The following is a 27,828-nucleotide window of genomic DNA, read 5'->3' as shown; positions in this document are numbered from 1 at the left end:
CTCCCTCAGAGTGCTGTTTCTGTGTAGACTAGGGAAAGACACCATGGTCCCGAGCTTATACCGGCTCTTTTCCCAGTTGGTTTCATCCATGACAGAGTCAGAAAGGCTTATCTCAACTAATCGGGCTGCACAATCCTGTATCCTTGGGGTAGGGCAGTTCTGAACCAATGTGCCACCGAAGGAATGAAAGCAAAGTTTACGGCCTGGGAAGCAGTGCCCAAAGTAAGTCTGCCAACAGAGTTCCCTACTTTATAGCCAGCTGAGAAAATGTGGCAAGGCTGAATCTACCCGCTTACAACGAAATGTTTCCCTTCAGAATAGGAGGTTTTGCTACCAAACGCCAGCAGCTCTCCTCCCTCAGAGAGCTGTTTGTGTGCAGACTAGGGAAAGACACCATGGTCCCCAGCTTAAAAGGGCTCTTTCCCAGTTGGTTTCATCCATGAAAGAGCCAGAAGGGCTGATCTCAACTAATCGGGCTGCACATCCCGGAATCCATGGGGTAGGGCAGTTCTGAGCCAATGTGCCACCTAAGGAACGAAAGAAAAGTTTCCTTGCCACAGGAAAGCACACCGAGGCCTGGTGATTTCTCTATGAAATTGGAATGGGCTTGAAGGGTGAGGCCTACTGACTGCCCTCCTTTATAGCCAGTTGAGAAAATGTGGCTAGGCTAATGCAACCCTCTTACAACAAAATGATACTCTTCAGCATAGGAGATTTTGCTACCAAACGCCAGCAGCTCGTCTCCCTCAGAGTGCTGTTTCTGTGCAGACTAGGGAAAGACACCATGGTCCCCAGCTTAGAACGGCTCTTTTCCCACTTGGTTTCATCCATGAAAGAGCCAGAAGGGCTGATCTCAACAAATCGGGCTGCACATTCCTGTATCCTTGGGTAGGGCAGTTCTGAGCCAATGTGCCACCTAAGGAATGAAAGCAAAGATTTCAGCCTGGGACGCATGACCTCAAGTAAGTGTGCCAACAGAGTGCCCTCCTTTATAGCCAGCTGAGAAAATGTGGCCAGGCTGAATCTACCCGCTTACAACGAAATGTTTCCCTTCAGAATAGGAGGTTTTGCTACCAAACGCCAGCAGCTCTCCTCCCTCAAAGAGCTGTTTGTGTGTAGACTAGGGAAAGACACCATGGTCCCCAGCTTAAAGGGCTCTTTCCCAGTTGGTTTCATCCATGAAAGAGCCAGAAGGGCTGATCTCAACTAATCAGGCTGCACATCCCTGAATCCTTTGGGTAGGGCAGTTCTGAGCCAATGTGCCACCTAAGGAATGAGAGCAAAGTTTTCAGCCTGGGAAGCAGGGCCTCAAGTAAATCTGCCAACAGAGTGCCCTCCTTTATACCCAGCTGAGCAAAAGTGGCAACGCTGTATCTACCCGCTTACAACGAAATGTTTCTCTTCAGAATAGGAGATTTTGCTACCAAACGCCAGCAGCTCCTCTCCCTCAGTGAGCTGTTTCTGTGTAGACTAGGGAAAGACACCATGGTCCCCAGCTTAGAACGGCTCTTTTCCCAGTTGCTTTCATCCATGAAAGAGCCAGAAGGGCTGATCTCAACTAATCGGGCTGCACATCCCCTAATCCATGGGGTAGGGCAGTTCGGAGCCAATGTGCCACCTAAGGAATGAAAGAAAAGTTTCCTTGCCACAGGAAAGCACACCGAGGCCTGGTGTTTTCTCCATGAAATTGGAGTGGGCTTGAAGGGTGAGGCCTACTGACTGCCTTCCTTTATAGCCAGTTGAGAAAATGTGGCAAGGCTGATGCAAGCCGCTTACACCGAAAGGTGTCTCTTCAGAATAGGAGATTTTGCTACCAAACGCCAGCAGCTCCTCTCCCTCAGAGTGCTGTTTCTGTGTAGACTAGGGAAAGACACCATGGTCCCGAGCTTATACCGGCTCTTTTCCCAGTTGGTTTCATCCATGACTGAGTGAGAAAGGCTTATCTCAACTAATCGGGCTGCACAACCCTGTATCCTTGGGGTAGGGCAGTTCTGAGCCAATGTGCCACCGAAGGAATGAAAGCAAAGTTTTCGGCCTGGGAAGCAGTGCCTCAAGTAAGTCTGCCAACAGAGTTCCCTCCTTTATAGCCAGCTGAGAAAATGTGGCAAGGCTGAATCTACCCGCTTACAACGAAATGTTTCCCTTCAGAATAGGAGGTTTTGCTACCAAACGCCAGCAGCTCTCCTCCCTCAGAGTGCTGTTTGTGTGCAGACTAGGGAAAGACACCATGGTCCCCAGCTTAAAAGGGCTCTTTCCCAGTTGGTTTCATCCATGAAAGAGCCAGAAGGGCTGATCTCAACTAATCGGGCTGCACATCCCGGAATCCATGGGGTAGGGCAGTTCTGAGCCAATGTGCCACCTAAGGAATGAAAGAAAATTTCCTTGCCACAGGAAAGCACACCGAGGCCTGGTGATTTCTCTATGAAATTGGAGTGGGCTTGAAGGGTGAGGCCTACTGACTGCCCTCCTTTATAGCCAGTTGAGAAAATGTGGCTAGGCTAATGCAACCCTCTTACAACGAAATGATACTCTTCAGCATAGGAGATTTTGCTACCAAATGCCAGCAGCTCGTCTCCCTCAGAGTGCTGTTTCTGTGCAGACTAGGGAAAGACACCCTGGTCCCCAGTTTAGAACGGCTCTTTTCCCATTTGGGTTCATCCATGAAAGTGTCAGAAGGGCTGATCTCAACAAATCGGGCTGCACATCCCTGAATCCTTGGGGTAGGGCAGTTCTGAGCCAATGTGCCACCTAAGGAATGAAAGCAAAGTTTTCAGCCTGGGAATCAGGGCCTCAAGTAAATCTGCCAACAGAATGCCCTCCTTTATAGCCAGCTGAGCAAAAGTGGCAACGCTGAATCTACCCGCTTACAAAGAAATGTTTCTCTTCAGAATAGGAGATTTTGCTACCAAACGCCAGCAGCTCCTCTCCCTCAGTGTTCTGTTTCTGTGTAGATTAGGGAAAGACACCATGGTCCCCAGCTTAGAACGGCTCTTTTCCCAGTTGGTTTCATCCATGAAAGAGCCAGAAGGGCTGATCTCAACTAATCGGGCTGCACATCCCTGTATCCTTGGGGTAGGGCAGTTCTGAGCCAATGTGCCACCTAAGGAATGAAAGCAAAGATTTCAGCCTGGGACGAAGGTCCTCAGGTAAGTCTGCCAACAGAGTGCACTCCTTTATAGCCAGCTGAGAAAATGTGGCCAGGGTGTATCTACCCGCTTACAACGAAATGTTTCCCTTCAGAATAGGAGGTTTTGCTACCAAACGCCAGCAGCTCTCCTCCCTCAAATAGCTGTTTGTGTGTAGACTAGGGAAAGACACCATGGTCCCCAGCTTAAAGGGCTCTTTCCCAGTTGGTTTCATCCATGAAAGAGCCAGAAGGGCTGATCTCAACTAATCAGGCTGCACATCCCTGAATCCTTTGGGTAGGGCAGTTCTGAGCCAATGTGCCACCTAAGGAATGGGAGCAAAGTTTTCAGCCTGGGAAGCAGGGCCTCAAGTAAATGTGCCAACAGAGTGCCCTCCTTTATAGCCAGTTAAGAAAATGTGGCAAGGCTGACGGAACCCGCTAACAACGAAATGATTCTCTTCAGAATAGGAGATGTTGCTACCAAACGCCAGCAGCTCCTCTCCCTCAGTGTGTTGTTTCTGTGTAGACTAGGGAAAGACACCATGGTCCCCAGCTTAGAACGGCTCTTTTCCCAGTTGGTTTCATCCAAGAAAGAGCCAGAAGGGCTGATCTCAACTAATCGGGCTGCACATCCCCTAATCCATTGGGTAGGGCAGTTCGGAGCCAATGTGCCACCTAAGGAATGAAAGAAAAGTTTCCTTGCCACAGGAAAGCACACCGAGGCCTGGTGTTTTCTCCATGAAATTGGAGTGGGCATGAAGGGTGAGGCCTACTGACTGCCCTCCTTTATAGCCAGTTGAGAAAATGTGGCTAGGCTAATGCAACCCTCTTACAACGAAATGATACTCTTCAGAATAGGAGATTTTGCTACCAAACGCCAGCAGCTCGTCTCCCTCAGAGTGCTGTTTCTGTGTAGACTAGGGAAAGACACCATGGTCCCCAGCTTAGAACGGCTCTTTTCCCAGTGGGTCTCATTCATGAAAGAGCCAGAAGGGCTGATCTCAACTAATCGGGCTGCACATCCCTGTATCCTTCGGGTAGGGCTGTTCTGAGCCAATGTGCCACCTAAGGAATGAAAGCAAAGATTCCAGCCTTGGACGAAGTTCCTCAAGTAAGTCTGCCAACAGAGTGCCCTCGTTTATAGTCAGCTGAGAAAATGTGGCAAGGCTGAATATACCCGCTTACAGCGAAATGTTTCTCTTCAGAATAGCAGATGTTACTACCCAACGGAAGCAGCTCCTCTCCCTCAGTGTGCTGTTTCTGTGTAGACTAGGGAAAGACACCATGGTCCCCAGCTTAGAACGGCTGTTTTCCCAGTTGGTTTCATCCATGAAAGAGCCAGAAGGGCTGATCTCAACTAATCGGGCTGCACATCCCTGAATCCTTGGGGTAGGGCAGTTCTGAGCCAATGTGCCACATAAGGAAAGAAAGCAAAGTTTTAACCCTGGGACGCAGGACCTCAAGTAAGTCTGCCAACAGAGTGCCCTCCTTTATAGCCAGTTAAGAAAATGTGGCAAGGCTGACGGAACCCGCTTACAACGAAATGATTCTCTTCAGAATAGGAGATGTTGCTACCAAACGCCAGCAGCTCCTCTCCCTCAGTGTGTTGTTTCTGTGTAGACTAGGGAAAGACACCATGGTCCCCAGCTTAGAACGGCTCTTTTCCCAGTTGCTTTCATCCAAGAAAGAGCCAGAAGTGCTGATCTCAACTAATCGGGCTGCACATCCCCTAATCCATGGGGTAGGGGAGTTCGGAGCCAATGTGCCACCTAAGGAATGAAAGAAAAGTTTCCTTGCCACAGGAAAGCACACCGAGGCCTGGTGTTTTCTCCATGAAATTGGAGTGGGCTTGAAGGGTGAGGCCTACTGACTGCCCTCCTTTATAGCCAGTTGAGAAAATGTGGCCAGGCTAAGGCAACCCTCTTACAACGAAATGATACTCTTCAGCATAGGAGATTTTGCTACCAAACGCCAGCAGCTCGTCTCCCTCAGAGTGCTGTTTCTGTGTAGACTAGGGAAAGACACCATGGTCCCGAGCTTATACCGGCTCTTTTCCCAGTTGGTTTCATCCATGACAGAGTCAGAAAGGCTTATCTCAACTAATCGGGCTGCACAATCCTGTATCCTTGGGGTAGGGCAGTTCTGAACCAATGTGCCACCGAAGGAATGAAAGCAAAGTTTACGGCCTGGGAAGCAGTGCCCAAAGTAAGTCTGCCAACAGAGTTCCCTACTTTATAGCCAGCTGAGAAAATGTGGCAAGGCTGAATCTACCCGCTTACAACGAAATGTTTCCCTTCAGAATAGGAGGTTTTGCTACCAAACGCCAGCAGCTCTCCTCCCTCAGAGAGCTGTTTGTGTGCAGACTAGGGAAAGACACCATGGTCCCCAGCTTAAAAGGGCTCTTTCCCAGTTGGTTTCATCCATGAAAGAGCCAGAAGGGCTGATCTCAACTAATCGGGCTGCACATCCCGGAATCCATGGGGTAGGGCAGTTCTGAGCCAATGTGCCACCTAAGGAACGAAAGAAAAGTTTCCTTGCCACAGGAAAGCACACCGAGGCCTGGTGATTTCTCTATGAAATTGGAATGGGCTTGAAGGGTGAGGCCTACTGACTGCCCTCCTTTATAGCCAGTTGAGAAAATGTGGCTAGGCTAATGCAACCCTCTTACAACAAAATGATACTCTTCAGCATAGGAGATTTTGCTACCAAACGCCAGCAGCTCGTCTCCCTCAGAGTGCTGTTTCTGTGCAGACTAGGGAAAGACACCATGGTCCCCAGCTTAGAACGGCTCTTTTCCCACTTGGTTTCATCCATGAAAGAGCCAGAAGGGCTGATCTCAACAAATCGGGCTGCACATTCCTGTATCCTTGGGTAGGGCAGTTCTGAGCCAATGTGCCACCTAAGGAATGAAAGCAAAGATTTCAGCCTGGGACGCATGACCTCAAGTAAGTGTGCCAACAGAGTGCCCTCCTTTATAGCCAGCTGAGAAAATGTGGCCAGGCTGAATCTACCCGCTTACAACGAAATGTTTCCCTTCAGAATAGGAGGTTTTGCTACCAAACGCCAGCAGCTCTCCTCCCTCAAAGAGCTGTTTGTGTGTAGACTAGGGAAAGACACCATGGTCCCCAGCTTAAAGGGCTCTTTCCCAGTTGGTTTCATCCATGAAAGAGCCAGAAGGGCTGATCTCAACTAATCAGGCTGCACATCCCTGAATCCTTTGGGTAGGGCAGTTCTGAGCCAATGTGCCACCTAAGGAATGAGAGCAAAGTTTTCAGCCTGGGAAGCAGGGCCTCAAGTAAATCTGCCAACAGAGTGCCCTCCTTTATACCCAGCTGAGCAAAAGTGGCAACGCTGTATCTACCCGCTTACAACGAAATGTTTCTCTTCAGAATAGGAGATTTTGCTACCAAACGCCAGCAGCTCCTCTCCCTCAGTGAGCTGTTTCTGTGTAGACTAGGGAAAGACACCATGGTCCCCAGCTTAGAACGGCTCTTTTCCCAGTTGCTTTCATCCATGAAAGAGCCAGAAGGGCTGATCTCAACTAATCGGGCTGCACATCCCCTAATCCATGGGGTAGGGCAGTTCGGAGCCAATGTGCCACCTAAGGAATGAAAGAAAAGTTTCCTTGCCACAGGAAAGCACACCGAGGCCTGGTGTTTTCTCCATGAAATTGGAGTGGGCTTGAAGGGTGAGGCCTACTGACTGCCTTCCTTTATAGCCAGTTGAGAAAATGTGGCAAGGCTGATGCAAGCCGCTTACACCGAAAGGTGTCTCTTCAGAATAGGAGATTTTGCTACCAAACGCCAGCAGCTCCTCTCCCTCAGAGTGCTGTTTCTGTGTAGACTAGGGAAAGACACCATGGTCCCGAGCTTATACCGGCTCTTTTCCCAGTTGGTTTCATCCATGACTGAGTGAGAAAGGCTTATCTCAACTAATCGGGCTGCACAACCCTGTATCCTTGGGGTAGGGCAGTTCTGAGCCAATGTGCCACCGAAGGAATGAAAGCAAAGTTTTCGGCCTGGGAAGCAGTGCCTCAAGTAAGTCTGCCAACAGAGTTCCCTCCTTTATAGCCAGCTGAGAAAATGTGGCAAGGCTGAATCTACCCGCTTACAACGAAATGTTTCCCTTCAGAATAGGAGGTTTTGCTACCAAACGCCAGCAGCTCTCCTCCCTCAGAGTGCTGTTTGTGTGCAGACTAGGGAAAGACACCATGGTCCCCAGCTTAAAAGGGCTCTTTCCCAGTTGGTTTCATCCATGAAAGAGCCAGAAGGGCTGATCTCAACTAATCGGGCTGCACATCCCGGAATCCATGGGGTAGGGCAGTTCTGAGCCAATGTGCCACCTAAGGAATGAAAGAAAATTTCCTTGCCACAGGAAAGCACACCGAGGCCTGGTGATTTCTCTATGAAATTGGAGTGGGCTTGAAGGGTGAGGCCTACTGACTGCCCTCCTTTATAGCCAGTTGAGAAAATGTGGCTAGGCTAATGCAACCCTCTTACAACGAAATGATACTCTTCAGCATAGGAGATTTTGCTACCAAATGCCAGCAGCTCGTCTCCCTCAGAGTGCTGTTTCTGTGCAGACTAGGGAAAGACACCCTGGTCCCCAGTTTAGAACGGCTCTTTTCCCATTTGGGTTCATCCATGAAAGTGTCAGAAGGGCTGATCTCAACAAATCGGGCTGCACATCCCTGAATCCTTGGGGTAGGGCAGTTCTGAGCCAATGTGCCACCTAAGGAATGAAAGCAAAGTTTTCAGCCTGGGAATCAGGGCCTCAAGTAAATCTGCCAACAGAGTGCCCTCCTTTATAGCCAGCTGAGCAAAAGTGGCAACGCTGAATCTACCCGCTTACAACGAAATGTTTCTCTTCAGAATAGGAGATTTTGCTACCAAACGCCAGCAGCTCCTCTCCCTCAGTGTTCTGTTTCTGTGTAGATTAGGGAAAGACACCATGGTCCCCAGCTTAGAACGGCTCTTTTCCCAGTTGGTTTCATCCATGAAAGAGCCAGAAGGGCTGATCTCAACTAATCGGGCTGCACATCCCTGTATCCTTGGGGTAGGGCAGTTCTGAGCCAATGTGCCACCTAAGGAATGAAAGCAAAGATTTCAGCCTGGGACGAAGGTCCTCAGGTAAGTCTGCCAACAGAGTGCACTCCTTTATAGCCAGCTGAGAAAATGTGGCCAGGCTGTATCTACCCGCTTACAACGAAATGTTTCCCTTCAGAATAGGAGGTTTTGCTACCAAACACCAGCAGCTCTCCTCCCTCAAATAGCTGTTTGTGTGTAGACTAGGGAAAGACACCATGGTCCCCAGCTTAAAGGGCTCTTTCCCAGTTGGTTTCATCCATGAAAGAGCCAGAAGGGCTGATCTCAACTAATCAGGCTGCACATCCCTGAATCCTTTGGGTAGGGCAGTTCTGAGCCAATGTGCCACCTAAGGAATGGGAGCAAAGTTTTCAGCCTGGGAAGCAGGGCCTCAAGTAAATGTGCCAACAGAGTGCCCTCCTTTATAGCCAGTTAAGAAAATGTGGCAAGGCTGACGGAACCCGCTAACAACGAAATGATTCTCTTCAGAATAGGAGATGTTGCTACCAAACGCCAGCAGCTCCTCTCCCTCAGTGTGTTGTTTCTGTGTAGACTAGGGAAAGACACCATGGTCCCCAGCTTAGAACGGCTGTTTTCCCAGTGGGTCTCATTCATGAAAGAGCCAGAAGGGCTGATCTCAACTAATCGGGCTGCACATCCCTGTATCCTTCGGGTAGGGCTGTTCTGAGCCAATGTGCCACATAAGGAAAGAAAGCAAAGTTTTCACCCTGGGACGCAGGACCTCAAGTAAGTCTGCCAACAGAGTGCCCTCCTTTATAGCCAGTTAAGAAAATGTGGCAAGGCTGACGGAACCCGCTTACAACGAAATGATTCTCTTCAGAATAGGAGATGTTGCTACCAAACGCCAGCAGCTCCTCTCCCTCAGTGTGTTGTTTCTGTGTAGACTAGGGAAAGACACCATGGTCCCCAGCTTAGAACGGCTCTTTTCCCAGTTGCTTTCATCCAAGAAAGAGCCAGAAGTGCTGATCTCAACTAATCGGGCTGCACATCCCCTAATCCATGGGGTAGGGGAGTTCGGAGCCAATGTGCCACCTAAGGAATGAAAGAAAAGTTTCCTTGCCACAGGAAAGCACACCGAGGCCTGGTGTTTTCTCCATGAAATTGGAGTGGGCTTGAAGGGTGAGGCCTACTGACTGCCTTCCTTTATAGCCAGTTGAGAAAATGTGGCAAGGCTGATGCAAGCCGCTTACACCGAAAGGTGTCTCTTCAGAATAGGAGATTTTGCTACCAAACGCCAGCAGCTCCTCTCCCTCAGAGTGCTGTTTCTGTGTAGACTAGGGAAAGACACCATGGTCCCGAGCTTATACCGGCTCTTTTCCCAGTTGGTTTCATCCATGACAGAGTCAGAAAGGCTTATCTCAACTAATCGGGCTGCACAATCCTGTATCCTTGGGGTAGGGCAGCTCTGAACCAATGTGCCACCGAAGGAATGAAAGCAAAGTTTTCGGCCTGGGAAACAGTGCCCCAAGTAAGTCTGCCAACAGAGTTCCCTCCTTTATAGCCAGCTGAGAAAATGTGGCAAGGCTGAATCTACCCGCTTACAACGAAATGTTTCCCTTCAGAATAGGAGGTTTTGCTACCAAACGCCAGCAGCTCTCCTCCCTCAGAGAGCTGTTTGTGTGCAGACTAGGGAAAGACACCATGGTCCCCAGCTTAAAAGGGCTCTTTCCCAGTTGGTTTCATCCATGAAAGAGCCAGAAGGGTTGATCTCAACTAATCGGGCTGCATATCCCGGAATCCATGGGGTAGGGCAGTTCTGAGCCAATGTGCCACCTAAGGAACGAAAGAAAATTTTCCTTGCCACAGGAAAGCACACCGAGGCCTGGTGATTTCTCTATGAAATTGGAGTGGGCTTGAAGGATGAGGCCTACTGACTGCCCTCCTTTATAGCCAGTTGAGAAAATGTGGCTAGGCTGATGCAACCCTCTTACAACGAAATGATACTCTTCAGCATAGGAGATTTTGCTACCAAACGCCAGCAGCTCGTCTCCCTCAGAGTGCTGTTTCTGTGTAGACTAGGGAAAGACACCATGGTCCCCAGCTTAGAACGGCTCTTTTCCCAGGGGGTTTCATCCATGAAAGAGGCAGAAGGGCTGATCTCAACAAATCGGGCTGCACATTCCTGTATCCTTGGGTAGGGCAGTTCTGAGCCAATGTGCCACCTAAGGAATGAGAGCAAAGTTTTCAGCCTGGGAAGCAGGGCCTCAAGTAAATCTGCCAACAGAGTGCCCTCCTTTATAGCCAGCTGAGCAAAAGTGGCAACGCTGTATCTACCCGCTTACAACGAAATGTTTCTCTTCAGAATAGGAGATTTTGCTACCAAAAGCCAGCAGCTCCTCTCCCTCAGTGAGATGTTTCTGTGTAGACTAGGGAAAGACACCATTGTCCCCAGCTTAGAACGGCTCTTTTCCCAGTTGCTTTCATCCATGAAAGAGCCAGAAGGGCTGATCTCAACTAATCGGGCTGCACATCCCCTAATCCATGGGGTAGGGCAGTTCGGAGCCAATGTGCCACCTAAGGAATGAAAGAAAAGTTTCCTTGCCACAGGAAAGCACACCGAGGCCTGGTGTTTTCTCCATGAAATTGGAGTGGGCTTGAAGGGTGAGGCCTACTGACTGCCTTCCTTTATAGCCAGTTGAGAAAATGTGGCAAGGCTGATGCAAGCCGCTTACACCGAAAGGTGTCTCTTCAGAATAGGAGATTTTGCTACCAAACGCCAGCAGCTCCTCTCCCTCAGAGTGCTGTTTCTGTGTACACTAGGGAAAGACACCATGGTCCCGAGCTTATACCGGCTCTTTTCCCAGTTGGTTTCATCCATGACTGAGTGAGAAAGGCTTATCTCAACTAATCGGGCTGCACAACCCTGTATCCTTGGGGTAGGGCAGTTCTGAGCCAATGTGCCACCGAAGGAATGAAAGCAAAGTTTTCGGCCTGGGAAGCAGTGCCTCAAGTAAGTCTGCCAACAGAGTTCCCTCCTTTATAGCCAGCTGAGAAAATGTGGCAAGGCTGAATCTACCCGCTTACAACGAAATGTTTCCCTTCAGAATAGGAGGTTTTGCTACCAAACGCCAGCAGCTCTCCTCCCTCAGAGTGCTGTTTGTGTGCAGACTAGGGAAAGACACCATGGTCCCCAGCTTAAAAGGGCTCTTTCCCAGTTGGTTTCATCCATGAAAGAGCCAGAAGGGCTGATCTCAACTAATCGGGCTGCACATCCCGGAATCCATGGGGTAGGGCAGTTCTGAGCCAATGTGCCACCTAAGGAATGAAAGAAAATTTCCTTGCCACAGGAAAGCACACCGAGGCCTGGTGATTTCTCTATGAAATTGGAGTGGGCTTGAAGGGTGAGGCCTACTGACTGCCCTCCTTTATAGCCAGTTGAGAAAATGTGGCTAGGCTAATGCAACCCTCTTACAACGAAATGATACTCTTCAGCATAGGAGATTTTGCTACCAAATGCCAGCAGCTCGTCTCCCTCAGAGTGCTGTTTCTGTGTAGACTAGGGAAAGACACCATGGTCCCCAGTTTAGAACGGCTCTTTTCCCATTTGGGTTCATCCATGAAAGTGTCAGAAGGGCTGATCTCAACAAATCGGGCTGCACATCCCTGAATCCTTGGGGTAGGGCAGTTCTGAGCCAATGTGCCACCTAAGGAATGAAAGCAAAGTTTTCAGCCTGGGAATCAGGGCCTCAAGTAAATCTGCCAACAGAGTGCCCTCCTTTATAGCCAGCTGAGCAAAAGTGGCAACGCTGAATCTACCCGCTTACAACGAAATGTTTCTCTTCAGAATAGGAGATTTTGCTACCAAACGCCAGCAGCTCCTCTCCCTCAGTGTTCTGTTTCTGTGTAGATTAGGGAAAGACACCATGGTCCCCAGCTTAGAACGGCTCTTTTCCCAGTTGGTTTCATCCATGAAAGAGCCAGAAGGGCTGATCTCAACTAATCGGGCTGCACATCCCTGTATCCTTGGGGTAGGGCAGTTCTGAGCCAATGTGCCACCTAAGGAATGAAAGCAAAGATTTCAGCCTGGGACGAAGGTCCTCAGGTAAGTCTGCCAACAGAGTGCACTCCTTTATAGCCAGCTGAGAAAATGTGGCCAGGCTGAATCTACCCGCTTACAACGAAATGTTTCCCTTCAGAATAGGAGGTTTTGCTACCAAACGCCAGCAGCTCTCCTCCCTCAAAGAGCTGTTTGTGTGTAGACTAGGGAAAGACACCATGGTCCCCAGCTTAAAGGGCTCTTTCCCAGTTGGTTTCATCCATGAAAGAGCCAGAAGGGCTGATCTCAACTAATCAGGCTGCACATCCCTGAATCCTTTGGGTAGGGCAGTTCTGAGCCAATGTGCCACCTAAGGAATGAGAGCAAAGTTTTCAGCCTGGGAAGCAGGGCCTCAAGTAAATCTGCCAACAGAGTGCCCTCCTTTATACCCAGCTGAGCAAAAGTGGCAACGCTGTATCTACCCGCTTACAACGAAATGTTTCTCTTCAGAATAGGAGATTTTGCTACCAAACGCCAGCAGCTCCTCTCCCTCAGTGAGCTGTTTCTGTGTAGACTAGGGAAAGACACCATGGTCCCCAGCTTAGAACGGCTCTTTTCCCAGTTGCTTTCATCCATGAAAGAGCCAGAAGGGCTGATCTCAACTAATCGGGCTGCACATCCCCTAATCCATGGGGTAGGGCAGTTCGGAGCCAATGTGCCACCTAAGGAATGAAAGAAAAGTTTCCTTGCCACAGGAAAGCACACCGAGGCCTGGTGTTTTCTCCATGAAATTGGAGTGGGCTTGAAGGGTGAGGCCTACTGACTGCCTTCCTTTATAGCCAGTTGAGAAAATGTGGCAAGGCTGATGCAAGCCGCTTACACCGAAAGGTGTCTCTTCAGAATAGGAGATTTTGCTACCAAACGCCAGCAGCTCCTCTCCCTCAGAGTGCTGTTTCTGTGTAGACTAGGGAAAGACACCATGGTCCCGAGCTTATACCGGCTCTTTTCCCAGTTGGTTTCATCCATGACTGAGTGAGAAAGGCTTATCGCAACTAATCGGGCTGCACAACCCTGTATCCTTGGGGTAGGGCAGTTCTGAGCCAATGTGCCACCGAAGGAATGAAAGCAAAGTTTTCGGCCTGGGAAGCAGTGCCTCAAGTAAGTCTGCCAACAGAGTTCCCTCCTTTATAGCCAGCTGAGAAAATGTGGCAAGGCTGAATCTACCCGCTTACAACGAAATGTTTCCCTTCAGAATAGGAGGTTTTGCTACCAAACGCCAGCAGCTCCTCTCCCTCAGTGTGTTGTTTCTGTGTAGACTAGGGAAAGACACCATGGTCCCCAGCTTAGAACGGCTCTTTTCCCAGTTGGTTTCATCCAAGAAAGAGCCAGAAGGGCTGATCTCAACTAATCGGGCTGCACATCCCCTAATCCATTGGGTAGGGCAGTTCGGAGCCAATGTGCCACCTAAGGAATGAAAGAAAACTTTCCTTGCCACAGGAAAGCACACCGAGGCCTGGTGTTTTCTCCATGAAATTGGAGTGGGCTTGAAGGGTGAGGCCTACTGACTGCCCTCCTTTATAGCCAGTTGAGAAAATGTGGCTAGGCTAATGCAACCCTCTTACAACGAAATGATACTCTTCAGAATAGGAGATTTTGCTACCAAACGCCAGCAGCTCGTCTCCCTCAGAGTGCTGTTTCTGTGTAGACTAGGGAAAGACACCATGGTCCCCAGCTTAGAACGGCTCTTTTCCCAGTGGGTCTCATTCATGAAAGAGCCAGAAGGGCTGATCTCAACTAATCGGGCTGCACATCCCTGTATCCTTCGGGTAGGGCTGTTCTGAGCCAATGTGCCACCTAAGGAATGAAAGCAAAGATTCCAGCCTTGGACGAAGTTCCTCAAGTAAGTCTGCCAACAGAGTGCCCTCGTTTATAGTCAGCTGAGAAAATGTGGCAAGGCTGAATATACCCGCTTACAAAGAAATGTTTCTCTTCAGAATAGCAGAAGTTACTACCCAACGGAAGCAGCTCCTCTCCCTCAGTGTGCTGTTTCTGTGTAGACTAGGGAAAGACACCATGGTCCCCAGCTTAGAACGGCTGTTTTCCCAGTTGGTTTCATCCGTGAAAGAGCCAGAAGGGCTGATCTCAACTAATCGGGCTGCACATCCCTGAATCCTTGGGGTAGGGCAGTTCTGAGCCAATGTGCCACATAAGGAAAGAAAGCAAAGTTTTCACCCTGGGACGCAGGACCTCAAGTAAGTCTGCCAACAGAGTGCCCTCCTTTATAGCCAGTTAAGAAAATGTGGCAAGGCTGACGGAACCCGCTTACAACGAAATGATTCTCTTCAGAATAGGAGATGTTGCTACCAAACGCCAGCAGCTCCTCTCCCTCAGTGTGTTGTTTCTGTGTAGACTAGGGAAAGACACCATGGTCCCCAGCTTAGAACGGCTCTTTTCCCAGTTGCTTTCATCCAAGAAAGAGCCAGAAGTGCTGATCTCAACTAATCGGGCTGCACATCCCCTAATCCATGGGGTAGGGGAGTTCGGAGCCAATGTGCCACCTAAGGAATGAAAGAAAAGTTTCCTTGCCACAGGAAAGCACACCGAGGCCTGGTGTTTTCTCCATGAAATTGGAGTGGGCTTGAAGGGTGAGGCCTACTGACTGCCCTCCTTTATAGCCAGTTGAGAAAATGTGGCCAGGCTAATGCAACCCTCTTACAACGAAATGATACTCTTCAGCATAGGAGATTTTGCTACCAAACGCCAGCAGCTCGTCTCCCTCAGAGTGCTGTTTCTGTGTAGACTAGGGAAAGACAACATGGTCCCGAGCTTATACCGGCTCTTTCCCCAGTTGGTTTCATCCATGACAGAGTCAGAAAGGCTTATCTCAACTAATCGGGCTGCACAATCCTGTATCCTTGGGGTAGGGCAGTTCTGAACCAATGTGCCACCGAAGGAATGAAAGCAAAGTTTTCGGCCTGGGAAGCAGTGCCCAAAGTAAGTCTGCCAACAGAGTTCCCTCCTTTATAGCCAGCTGAGAAAATGTGGCAAGGCTGAATCTACCCGTTTACAACGAAATGTTTCCCTTCAGAATAGGAGGTTTTGCTACCAAACGCTAGCAGCTCTCCTCCCTCAGAGAGCTGTTTGTGTGCAGACTAGGGAAAGACACCATGGTCCCCAGCTTAAAAGGGCTCTTTCCCAGTTGGTTTCATCCATGAAAGAGCCAGAAGGGCTGATCTCAACTAATCGGGCTGCACATCCCGGAATCCATGGGGTAGGGCAGTTCTGAGACAATGTGCCACCTAAGGAACGAAAGAAAAGTTTCCTTGCCACAGGAAAGCACACCGAGGCCTGGTGATTTCTCTATGAAATTGGAATGGGCTTGAAGGGTGAGGCCTACTGACTGCCCTCCTTTATAGCCAGTTGAGAAAATGTGGCTAGGCTAATGCAACCCTCTTACAACGAAATGATACTCTTCAGCATAGGAGATTTTGCTACCAAAAGCCAGCAGCTCGTCTCCCTCAGAGTGCTGTTTCTGTGTAGACTAGGGAAAGACACCATGGTACCCAGCTTAGAACGGCTCTTTTCCCAGTGGGTTTCATCCATGAAAGAGGCAGAAGTGCTGATCTCAACAAATCGGGCTGCACATTCCTGTATCCTTGGGTAGGGCAGTTCTGAGCCAATGTGCCACCTAAGGAATGAAAGCAAAGATTTCAGCCTGGGACGCATGACCTCAAGTAAGTGTGCCAACAGAGTGCCCTCCTTTATAGCCAGCTGAGAAAATGTGGCCAGGCTGAATCTACCCGCTTACAACGAAATGTTTCCCTTCAGAATAGGAGGTTTTGCTACCAAACGCCAGCAGCTCTCCTCCCTCAAAGAGCTGTTTGTGTGTAGACTAGGGAAAGACACCATGGTCCCCAGCTTAAAGTGCTCTTTCCCAGTTGGTTTCATCCATGAAAGAGGCAGAAGGGCTGATCTCAACAAATCGGGCTGCACATTCCTGTATCCTTGGGTAGGGCAGTTCTGAGCCAATGTGCCACCTAAGGAATGAGAGCAAAGTTTTCAGCCTGGGAAGCAGGGCCTCAATTAAATCTGCCAACAGAGTGCCCTCCTTTATAGCCAGCTGAGCAAAAGTGGCAACGCTGTATCTACCCGCTTACAACGAAATGTTTCTCTTCAGAATAGGAGATTTTGCTACCAAACGCCAGCAGCTCCTCTCCCTCAGTGAGCTGTTTCTGTGTAGACTAGGGAAAGACACCATTGTCCCCAGCTTAGAACGGCTCTTTTCCCAGTTGGTTTCATCCATGAAAGAGCCAGAAGGGCTGATCTCAACTAATCGGGCTGCACATCCCCTAATCCATGGGGTAGGGCAGTTCGGAGCCAATGTGCCACCTAAGGAATGAAAGAAAAGTTTCCTTGCCACAGGAAAGCACACCGAGGCCTGGTGTTTTCTCCATGAAATTGGAGTGGGCTTGAAGGGTGAGGCCTACTGACTGCCTTCCTTTATAGCCAGTTGAGAAAATGTGGCAAGGCTGATGCAAGCCGCTTACACCGAAAGGTGTCTCTTCAGAATAGGAGATTTTGCTACCAAACGCCAGCAGCTCCTCTCCCTCAGAGTGCTGTTTCTGTGTAGACTAGGGAAAGACACCATGGTCCCGAGCTTATACCGGCTCTTTTCCCAGTTGGTTTCATCCATGACTGAGTGAGAAAGGCTTATCGCAACTAATCGGGCTGCACAACCCTGTATCCTTGGGGTAGGGCAGTTCTGAGCCAATGTGCCACCGAAGGAATGAAAGCAAAGTTTTCGGCCTGGGAAGCAGTGCCTCAAGTAAGTCTGCCAACAGAGTTCCCTCCTTTATAGCCAGCTGAGAAAATGTGGCAAGGCTGAATCTACCCGCTTACAACGAAATGTTTCCCTTCAGAATAGGAGGTTTTGCTACCAAACGCCAGCAGCTCTCCTCCCTCAGAGTGCTGTTTGTGTGCAGACTAGGGAAAGACACCATGGTCCCCAGCTTAAAAGGGCTCTTTCCCAGTTGGTTTCATCCATGAAAGAGCCAGAAGGGCTGATCTCAACTAATCGGGCTGCACATCCCGGAATCCATGGGGTAGGGCAGTTCTGAGCCAATGTGCCACCTAAGGAATGAAAGAAAATTTCCTTGCCACAGGAAAGCACACCGAGGCCTGGTGATTTCTCTATGAAATTGGAGTGGGCTTGAAGGGTGAGGCCTACTGACTGCCCTCCTTTATAGCCAGTTGAGAAAATGTGGCTAGGCTAATGCAACCCTCTTACAACGAAATGATACTCTTCAGCATAGGAGATTTTGCTACCAAATGCCAGCAGCTCGTCTCCCTCAGAGTGCTGTTTCTGTGCAGACTAGGGAAAGACACCCTGGTCCCCAGTTTAGAACGGCTCTTTTCCCATTTGGGTTCATCCATGAAAGTGTCAGAAGGGCTGATCTCAACAAATCGGGCTGCACATCCCTGAATCCTTGGGGTAGGGCAGTTCTGAGCCAATGTGCCACCTAAGGAATGAAAGCAAAGTTTTCAGCCTGGGAATCAGGGCCTCAAGTAAATCTGCCAACAGAGTGCCCTCCTTTATAGCCAGCTGAGCAAAAGTGGCAACGCTGAATCTACCCGCTTACAACGAAATGTTTCTCTTCAGAATAGGAGATTTTGCTACCAAACGCCAGCAGCTCCTCTCCCTCAGTGTTCTGTTTCTGTGTAGATTAGGGAAAGACACCATGGTCCCCAGCTTAGAACGGCTCTTTTCCCAGTTGGTTTCATCCATGAAAGAGCCAGAAGGGCTGATCTCAACTAATCGGGCTGCACATCCCTGTATCCTTGGGGTAGGGCAGTTCTGAGCCAATGTGCCACCTAAGGAATGAAAGCAAAGATTTCAGCCTGGGACGAAGGTCCTCAGGTAAGTCTGCCAACAGAGTGCACTCCTTTATAGCCAGCTGAGAAAATGTGGCCAGGCTGTATCTACCCGCTTACAACGAAATGTTTCCCTTCAGAATAGGAGGTTTTGCTACCAAACGCCAGCAGCTCTCCTCCCTCAAATAGCTGTTTGTGTGTAGACTAGGGAAAGACACCATGGTCCCCAGCTTAAAGGGCTCTTTCCCAGTTGGTTTCATCCATGAAAGAGCCAGAAGGGCTGATCTCAACTAATCAGGCTGCACATCCCTGAATCCTTTGGGTAGGGCAGTTCTGAGCCAATGTGCCACCTAAGGAATGGGAGCAAAGTTTTCAGCCTGGGAAGCAGGGCCTCAAGTAAATGTGCCAACAGAGTGCCCTCCTTTATAGCCAGTTAAGAAAATGTGGCAAGGCTGACGGAACCCGCTAACAACGAAATGATTCTCTTCAGAATAGGAGATGTTGCTACCAAACGCCAGCAGCTCCTCTCCCTCAGTGTGTTGTTTCTGTGTAGACTAGGGAAAGACACCATGGTCCCCAGCTTAGAACGGCTCTTTTCCCAGTTGGTTTCATCCAAGAAAGAGCCAGAAGGGCTGATCTCAACTAATCGGGCTGCACATCCCCTAATCCATTGGGTAGGGCAGTTCGGAGCCAATGTGCCACCTAAGGAATGAAAGAAAAGTTTCCTTGCCACAGGAAAGCACACCGAGGCCTGGTGTTTTCTCCATGAAATTGGAGTGGGCTTGAAGGGTGAGGCCTACTGACTGCCCTCCTTTATAGCCAGTTGAGAAAATGTGGCTAGGCTAATGCAACCCTCTTACAACGAAATGATACTCTTCAGAATAGGAGATTTTGCTACCAAACGCCAGCAGCTCGTCTCCCTCAGAGTGCTGTTTCTGTGTAGACTAGGGAAAGACACCATGGTCCCCAGCTTAGAACGGCTCTTTTCCCAGTGGGTCTCATTCATGAAAGAGCCAGAAGGGCTGATCTCAACTAATCGGGCTGCACATCCCTGTATCCTTCGGGTAGGGCTGTTCTGAGCCAATGTGCCACCTAAGGAATGAAAGCAAAGATTCCAGCCTTGGACGAAGTTCCTCAAGTAAGTCTGCCAACAGAGTGCCCTCGTTTATAGTCAGCTGAGAAAATGTGGCAAGGCTGAATATACCCGCTTACAGCGAAATGTTTCTCTTCAGAATAGCAGATGTTACTACCCAACGGAAGCAGCTCCTCTCCCTCAGTGTGCTGTTTCTGTGTAGACTAGGGAAAGACACCATGGTCCCCAGCTTAGAACGGCTGTTTTCCCAGTTGGTTTCATCCGTGAAAGAGCCAGAAGGGCTGATCTCAACTAATCGGGCTGCACATCCCTGAATCCTTGGGGTAGGGCAGTTCTGAGCCAATGTGCCACATAAGGAAAGAAAGCAAAGTTTTCACCCTGGGACGCAGGACCTCAAGTAAGTCTGCCAACAGAGTGCCCTCCTTTATAGCCAGTTAAGAAAATGTGGCAAGGCTGACGGAACCCGCTTACAACGAAATGATTCTCTTCAGAATAGGAGATGTTGCTACCAAACGCCAGCAGCTCCTCTCCCTCAGTGTGTTGTTTCTGTGTAGACTAGGGAAAGACACCATGGTCCCCAGCTTAGAACGGCTCTTTTCCCAGTTGCTTTCATCCAAGAAAGAGCCAGAAGTGCTGATCTCAACTAATCGGGCTGCACATCCCCTAATCCATGGGGTAGGGGAGTTCGGAGCCAATGTGCCACCTAAGGAATGAAAGAAAAGTTTCCTTGCCACAGGAAAGCACACCGAGGCCTGGTGTTTTCTCCATGAAATTGGAGTGGGCTTGAAGGGTGAGGCCTACTGACTGCCTTCCTTTATAGCCAGTTGAGAAAATGTGGCAAGGCTGATGCAAGCCGCTTACACCGAAAGGTGTCTCTTCAGAATAGGAGATTTTGCTACCAAACGCCAGCAGCTCCTCTCCCTCAGAGTGCTGTTTCTGTGTAGACTAGGGAAAGACACCATGGTCCCGAGCTTATACCGGCTCTTTTCCCAGTTGGTTTCATCCATGACAGAGTCAGAAAGGCTTATCTCAACTAATCGGGCTGCACAATCCTGTATCCTTGGGGTAGGGCAGCTCTGAACCAATGTGCCACCGAAGGAATGAAAGCAAAGTTTTCGGCCTGGGAAACAGTGCCCCAAGTAAGTCTGCCAACAGAGTTCCCTCCTTTATAGCCAGCTGAGAAAATGTGGCAAGGCTGAATCTACCCGCTTACAACGAAATGTTTCCCTTCAGAATAGGAGGTTTTGCTACCAAACGCCAGCAGCTCTCCTCCCTCAGAGAGCTGTTTGTGTGCAGACTAGGGAAAGACACCATGGTCCCCAGCTTAAAAGGGCTCTTTCCCAGTTGGTTTCATCCATGAAAGAGCCAGAAGGGTTGATCTCAACTAATCGGGCTGCATATCCCGGAATCCATGGGGTAGGGCAGTTCTGAGCCAATGTGCCACCTAAGGAACGAAAGAAAATTTTCCTTGCCACAGGAAAGCACACCGAGGCCTGGTGATTTCTCTATGAAATTGGAGTGGGCTTGAAGGATGAGGCCTACTGACTGCCCTCCTTTATAGCCAGTTGAGAAAATGTGGCTAGGCTAATGCAACCCTCTTACAACGAAATGATACTCTTCAGCATAGGAGATTTTGCTACCAAACGCCAGCAGCTCGTCTCCCTCAGAGTGCTGTTTCTGTGTAGACTAGGGAAAGACACCATGGTCCCCAGCTTAGAACGGCTCTTTTCCCAGTGGGTTTCATCCATGAAAGAGGCAGAAGGGCTGATCTCAACAAATCGGGCTGCACATTCCTGTATCCTTGGGTAGGGCAGTTCTGAGCCAATGTGCCACCTAAGGAATGAGAGCAAAGTTTTCAGCCTGGGAAGCAGGGCCTCAAGTAAATCTGCCAACAGAGTGCCCTCCTTTATAGCCAGCTGAGCAAAAGTGGCAACGCTGTATCTACCCGCTTACAACGAAATGTTTCTCTTCAGAATAGGAGATTTTGCTACCAAACGCCAGCAGCTCCTCTCCCTCAGTGAGCTGTTTCTGTGTAGACTAGGGAAAGACACCATTGTCCCCAGCTTAGAACGGCTCTTTTCCTAGTTGCTTTCATCCATGAAAGAGCCAGAAGGGCTGATCTCAACTAATCGGGCTGCACATCCCCTAATCCATGGGGTAGGGCAGTTCGGAGCCAATGTGCCACCTAAGGAATGAAAGAAAAGTTTCCTTGCCACAGGAAAGCACACCGAGGCCTGGTGTTTTCTCCATGAAATTGGAGTGGGCTTGAAGGGTGAGGCCTACTGACTGCCTTCCTTTATAGCCAGTTGAGAAAATGTGGCAAGGCTGATGCAAGCCGCTTACACCGAAAGGTGTCTCTTCAGAATAGGAGATTTTGCTACCAAACGCCAGCAGCTCCTCTCCCTCAGAGTGCTGTTTCTGTGTAGACTAGGGAAAGACACCATGGTCCCGAGCTTATACGGGCTCTTTTCCCAGTTGGTTTCATCCATGACTGAGTGAGAAAGGCTTATCTCAACTAATCGGGCTGCACAACCCTGTATCCTTGGGGTAGGGCAGTTCTGAGCCAATGTGCCACCGAAGGAATGAAAGCAAAGTTTTCGGCCTGGGAAGCAGTGCCTCAAGTAAGTCTGCCAACAGAGTTCCCTCCTTTATAGCCAGCTGAGAAAATGTGGCAAGGCTGAATCTACCCGCTTACAACGAAATGTTTCCCTTCAGAATAGGAGGTTTTGCTACCAAACTCCAGCAGCTCTCCTCCCTCAGAGTGCTGTTTGTGTGCAGACTAGGGAAAGACACCATGGTCCCCAGCTTAAAAGGGCTCTTTCCCAGTTGGTTTCATCCATGAAAGAGCCAGAAGGGCTGATCTCAACTAATCGGGCTGCACATCCCGGAATCCATGGGGTAGGGCAGTTCTGAGCCAATGTGCCACCTAAGGAATGAAAGAAAATTTCCTTGCCACAGGAAAGCACACCGAGGCCTGGTGATTTCTCTATGAAATTGGAGTGGGCTTGAAGGGTGAGGCCTACTGACTGCCCTCCTTTATAGCCAGTTGAGAAAATGTGGCTAGGCTAATGCAACCCTCTTACAACGAAATGATACTCTTCAGCATAGGAGATTTTGCTACCAAATGCCAGCAGCTCGTCTCCCTCAGAGTGCTGTTTCTGTGCAGACTAGGGAAAGACACCCTGGTCCCCAGTTTAGAACGGCTCTTTTCCCATTTGGGTTCATCCATGAAAGTGTCAGAAGGGCTGATCTCAACAAATCGGGCTGCACATCCCTGAATCCTTGGGGTAGGGCAGTTCTGAGCCAATGTGCCACCTAAGGAATGAAAGCAAAGTTTTCAGCCTGGGAATCAGGGCCTCAAGTAAATCTGCCAACAGAGTGCCCTCCTTTATAGCCAGCTGAGCAAAAGTGGCAACGCTGAATCTACCCGCTTACAACGAAATGTTTCTCTTCAGAATAGGAGATTTTGCTACCAAACGCCAGCAGCTCCTCTCCCTCAGTGTTCTGTTTCTGTGTAGATTAGGGAAAGACACCATGGTCCCCAGCTTAGAACGGCTCTTTTCCCAGTTGGTTTCATCCATGAAAGAGCCAGAAGGGCTGATCTCAACTAATCGGGCTGCACATCCCTGTATCCTTGGGGTAGGGCAGTTCTGAGCCAATGTGCCACCTAAGGAATGAAAGCAAAGATTTCAGCCTGGGACGAAGGTCCTCAGGTAAGTCTGCCAACAGAGTGCACTCCTTTATAGCCAGCTGAGAAAATGTGGCCAGGCTGTATCTACCCGCTTACAACGAAATGTTTCCCTTCAGAATAGGAGGTTTTGCTACCAAACGCCAGCAGCTCTCCTCCCTCAAATAGCTGTTTGTGTGTAGACTAGGGAAAGACACCATGGTCCCCAGCTTAAAGGGCTCTTTCCCAGTTGGTTTCATCCATGAAAGAGCCAGAAGGGCTGATCTCAACTAATCAGGCTGCACATCCCTGAATCCTTTGGGTAGGGCAGTTCTGAGCCAATGTGCCACCTAAGGAATGGGAGCAAAGTTTTCAGCCTGGGAAGCAGGGCCTCAAGTAAATGTGCCAACAGAGTGCCCTCCTTTATAGCCAGTTAAGAAAATGTGGCAAGGCTGACGGAACCCGCTAACAACGAAATGATTCTCTTCAGAATAGGAGATGTTGCTACCAAACGCCAGCAGCTCCTCTCCCTCAGTGTGTTGTTTCTGTGTAGACTAGGGAAAGACACCATGGTCCCCAGCTTAGAACGGCTCTTTTCCCAGTTGGTTTCATCCAAGAAAGAGCCAGAAGGGCTGATCTCAACTAATCGGGCTGCACATCCCCTAATCCATTGGGTAGGGCAGTTCGGAGCCAATGTGCCACCTAAGGAATGAAAGAAAAGTTTCCTTGCCACAGGAAAGCACACCGAGGCCTGGTGTTTTCTCCATGAAATTGGAGTGGGCTTGAAGGGTGAGGCCTACTGACTGCCCTCCTTTATAGCCAGTTGAGAAAATGTGGCTAGGCTAATGCAACCCTCTTACAACGAAATGATACTCTTCAGAATAGGAGATTTTGCTACCAAACGCCAGCAGCTCGTCTCCCTCAGAGTGCTGTTTCTGTGTAGACTAGGGAAAGACACCATGGTCCCCAGCTTAGAACGGCTCTTTTCCCAGTGGGTCTCATTCATGAAAGAGCCAGAAGGGCTGATCTCAACTAATCGGGCTGCACATCCCTGTATCCTTCGGGTAGGGCTGTTCTGAGCCAATGTGCCACCTAAGGAATGAAAGCAAAGATTCCAGCCTTGGACGAAGTTCCTCAAGTAAGTCTGCCAACAGAGTGCCCTCGTTTATAGTCAGCTGAGAAAATGTGGCAAGGCTGAATATACCCGCTTACAGCGAAATGTTTCTCTTCAGAATAGCAGATGTTACTACCCAACGGAAGCAGCTCCTCTCCCTCAGTGTGCTGTTTCTGTGTAGACTAGGGAAAGACACCATGGTCCCCAGCTTAGAACGGCTGTTTTCCCAGTTGGTTTCATCCGTGAAAGAGCCAGAAGGGCTGATCTCAACTAATCGGGCTGCACATCCCTGAATCCTTGGGGTAGGGCAGTTCTGAGCCAATGTGCCACATAAGGAAAGAAAGCAAAGTTTTCACCCTGGGACGCAGGACCTCAAGTAAGTCTGCCAACAGAGTGCCCTCCTTTATAGCCAGTTAAGAAAATGTGGCAAGGCTGACGGAACCCGCTTACAACGAAATGATTCTCTTCAGAATAGGAGATGTTGCTACCAAACGCCAGCAGCTCCTCTCCCTCAGTGTGTTGTTTCTGTGTAGACTAGGGAAAGACACCATGGTCCCCAGCTTAGAACGGCTCTTTTCCCAGTTGCTTTCATCCAAGAAAGAGCCAGAAGTGCTGATCTCAACTAATCGGGCTGCACATCCCCTAATCCATGGGGTAGGGGAGTTCGGAGCCAATGTGCCACCTAAGGAATGAAAGAAAAGTTTCCTTGCCACAGGAAAGCACACCGAGGCCTGGTGTTTTCTCCATGAAATTGGAGTGGGCTTGAAGGGTGAGGCCTACTGACTGCCTTCCTTTATAGCCAGTTGAGAAAATGTGGCAAGGCTGATGCAAGCCGCTTACACCGAAAGGTGTCTCTTCAGAATAGGAGATTTTGCTACCAAACGCCAGCAGCTCCTCTCCCTCAGAGTGCTGTTTCTGTGTAGACTAGGGAAAGACACCATGGTCCCGAGCTTATACCGGCTCTTTTCCCAGTTGGTTTCATCCATGACAGAGTCAGAAAGGCTTATCTCAACTAATCGGGCTGCACAATCCTGTATCCTTGGGGTAGGGCAGCTCTGAACCAATGTGCCACCGAAGGAATGAAAGCAAAGTTTTCGGCCTGGGAAACAGTGCCCCAAGTAAGTCTGCCAACAGAGTTCCCTCCTTTATAGCCAGCTGAGAAAATGTGGCAAGGCTGAATCTACCCGCTTACAACGAAATGTTTCCCTTCAGAATAGGAGGTTTTGCTACCAAACGCCAGCAGCTCTCCTCCCTCAGAGAGCTGTTTGTGTGCAGACTAGGGAAAGACACCATGGTCCCCAGCTTAAAAGGGCTCTTTCCCAGTTGGTTTCATCCATGAAAGAGCCAGAAGGGTTGATCTCAACTAATCGGGCTGCATATCCCGGAATCCATGGGGTAGGGCAGTTCTGAGCCAATGTGCCACCTAAGGAACGAAAGAAAATTTTCCTTGCCACAGGAAAGCACACCGAGGCCTGGTGATTTCTCTATGAAATTGGAGTGGGCTTGAAGGATGAGGCCTACTGACTGCCCTCCTTTATAGCCAGTTGAGAAAATGTGGCTAGGCTAATGCAACCCTCTTACAACGAAATGATACTCTTCAGCATAGGAGATTTTGCTACCAAACGCCAGCAGCTCGTCTCCCTCAGAGTGCTGTTTCTGTGTAGACTAGGGAAAGACACCATGGTCCCCAGCTTAGAACGGCTCTTTTCCCAGTGGGTTTCATCCATGAAAGAGGCAGAAGGGCTGATCTCAACAAATCGGGCTGCACATTCCTGTATCCTTGGGTAGGGCAGTTCTGAGCCAATGTGCCACCTAAGGAATGAGAGCAAAGTTTTCAGCCTGGGAAGCAGGGCCTCAAGTAAATCTGCCAACAGAGTGCCCTCCTTTATAGCCAGCTGAGCAAAAGTGGCAACGCTGTATCTACCCGCTTACAACGAAATGTTTCTCTTCAGAATAGGAGATTTTGCTACCAAACGCCAGCAGCTCCTCTCCCTCAGTGAGCTGTTTCTGTGTAGACTAGGGAAAGACACCATTGTCCCCAGCTTAGAACGGCTCTTTTCCTAGTTGCTTTCATCCATGAAAGAGCCAGAAGGGCTGATCTCAACTAATCGGGCTGCACATCCCCTAATCCATGGGGTAGGGCAGTTCGGAGCCAATGTGCCACCTAAGGAATGAAAGAAAAGTTTCCTTGCCACAGGAAAGCACACCGAGGCCTGGTGTTTTCTCCATGAAATTGGAGTGGGCTTGAAGGGTGAGGCCTACTGACTGCCTTCCTTTATAGCCAGTTGAGAAAATGTGGCAAGGCTGATGCAAGCCGCTTACACCGAAAGGTGTCTCTTCAGAATAGGAGATTTTGCTACCAAACGCCAGCAGCTCCTCTCCCTCAGAGTGCTGTTTCTGTGTAGACTAGGGAAAGACACCATGGTCCCGAGCTTATACGGGCTCTTTTCCCAGTTGGTTTCATCCATGACTGAGTGAGAAAGGCTTATCTCAACTAATCGGGCTGCACAACCCTGTATCCTTGGGGTAGGGCAGTTCTGAGCCAATGTGCCACCGAAGGAATGAAAGCAAAGTTTTCGGCCTGGGAAGCAGTGCCTCAAGTAAGTCTGCCAACAGAGTTCCCTCCTTTATAGCCAGCTGAGAAAATGTGGCAAGGCTGAATCTACCCGCTTACAACGAAATGTTTCCCTTCAGAATAGGAGGTTTTGCTACCAAACGCCAGCAGCTCTCCTCCCTCAGAGTGCTGTTTGTGTGCAGACTAGGGAAAGACACCATGGTCCCCAGCTTAAAAGGGCTCTTTCCCAGTTGGTTTCATCCATGAAAGAGCCAGAAGGGCTGATCTCAACTAATCGGGCTGCACATCCCGGAATCCATGGGGTAGGGCAGTTCTGAGCCAATGTGCCACCTAAGGAATGAAAGAAAATTTCCTTGCCACAGGAAAGCACACCGAGGCCTGGTGATTTCTCTATGAAATTGGAGTGGGCTTGAAGGGTGAGGCCTACTGACTGCCCTCCTTTATAGCCAGTTGAGAAAATGTGGCTAGGCTAATGCAACCCTCTTACAACGAAATGATACTCTTCAGCATAGGAGATTTTGCTACCAAATGCCAGCAGCTCGTCTCCCTCAGAGTGCTGTTTCTGTGTAGACTAGGGAAAGACACCATGGTCCCCAGTTTAGAACGGCTCTTTTCCCATTTGGGTTCATCCATGAAAGTGTCAGAAGGGCTGATCTCAACAAATCGGGCTGCACATCCCTGAATCCTTGGGGTAGGGCAGTTCTGAGCCAATGTGCCACCTAAGGAATGAAAGCAAAGTTTTCAGCCTGGGAATCAGGGCCTCAAGTAAATCTGCCAACAGAGTGCCCTCCTTTATAGCCAGCTGAGCAAAAGTGGCAACGCTGAATCTACCCGCTTACAACGAAATGTTTCTCTTCAGAATAGGAGATTTTGCTACCAAACGCCAGCAGCTCCTCTCCCTCAGTGTTCTGTTTCTGTGTAGATTAGGGAAAGACACCATGGTCCCCAGCTTAGAACGGCTCTTTTCCCAGTTGGTTTCATCCATGAAAGAGCCAGAAGGGCTGATCTCAACTAATCGGGCTGCACATCCCTGTATCCTTGGGGTAGGGCACTTCTGAGCCAATGTGCCACCTAAGGAATGAAAGCAAAGATATCAGCCTGGGACGAAGGTCCTCAGGTAAGTCTGCCAACAGAGTGCACTCCTTTATAGCCAGCTGAGAAAATGTGGCCAGCCTGAATCTACCCGCTTACAACGAAATGTTTCCCTTCAGAATAGGAGGTTTTGCTACCAAACGCCAGCAGCTCTCCTCCCTCAAAGAGCTGTTTGTGTGTAGACTAGGGAAAGACACCATGGTCCCCA

This window comes from Eschrichtius robustus, chromosome 20, assembly GCF_028021215.1.
Source record: "Eschrichtius robustus isolate mEscRob2 chromosome 20, mEscRob2.pri, whole genome shotgun sequence".
NCBI lineage: Eukaryota > Metazoa > Chordata > Mammalia > Artiodactyla > Eschrichtiidae > Eschrichtius > Eschrichtius robustus.
The sequence above is the reverse complement of the archived record's forward strand: the minus strand, read 5'-3'. Positions refer to the sequence as shown.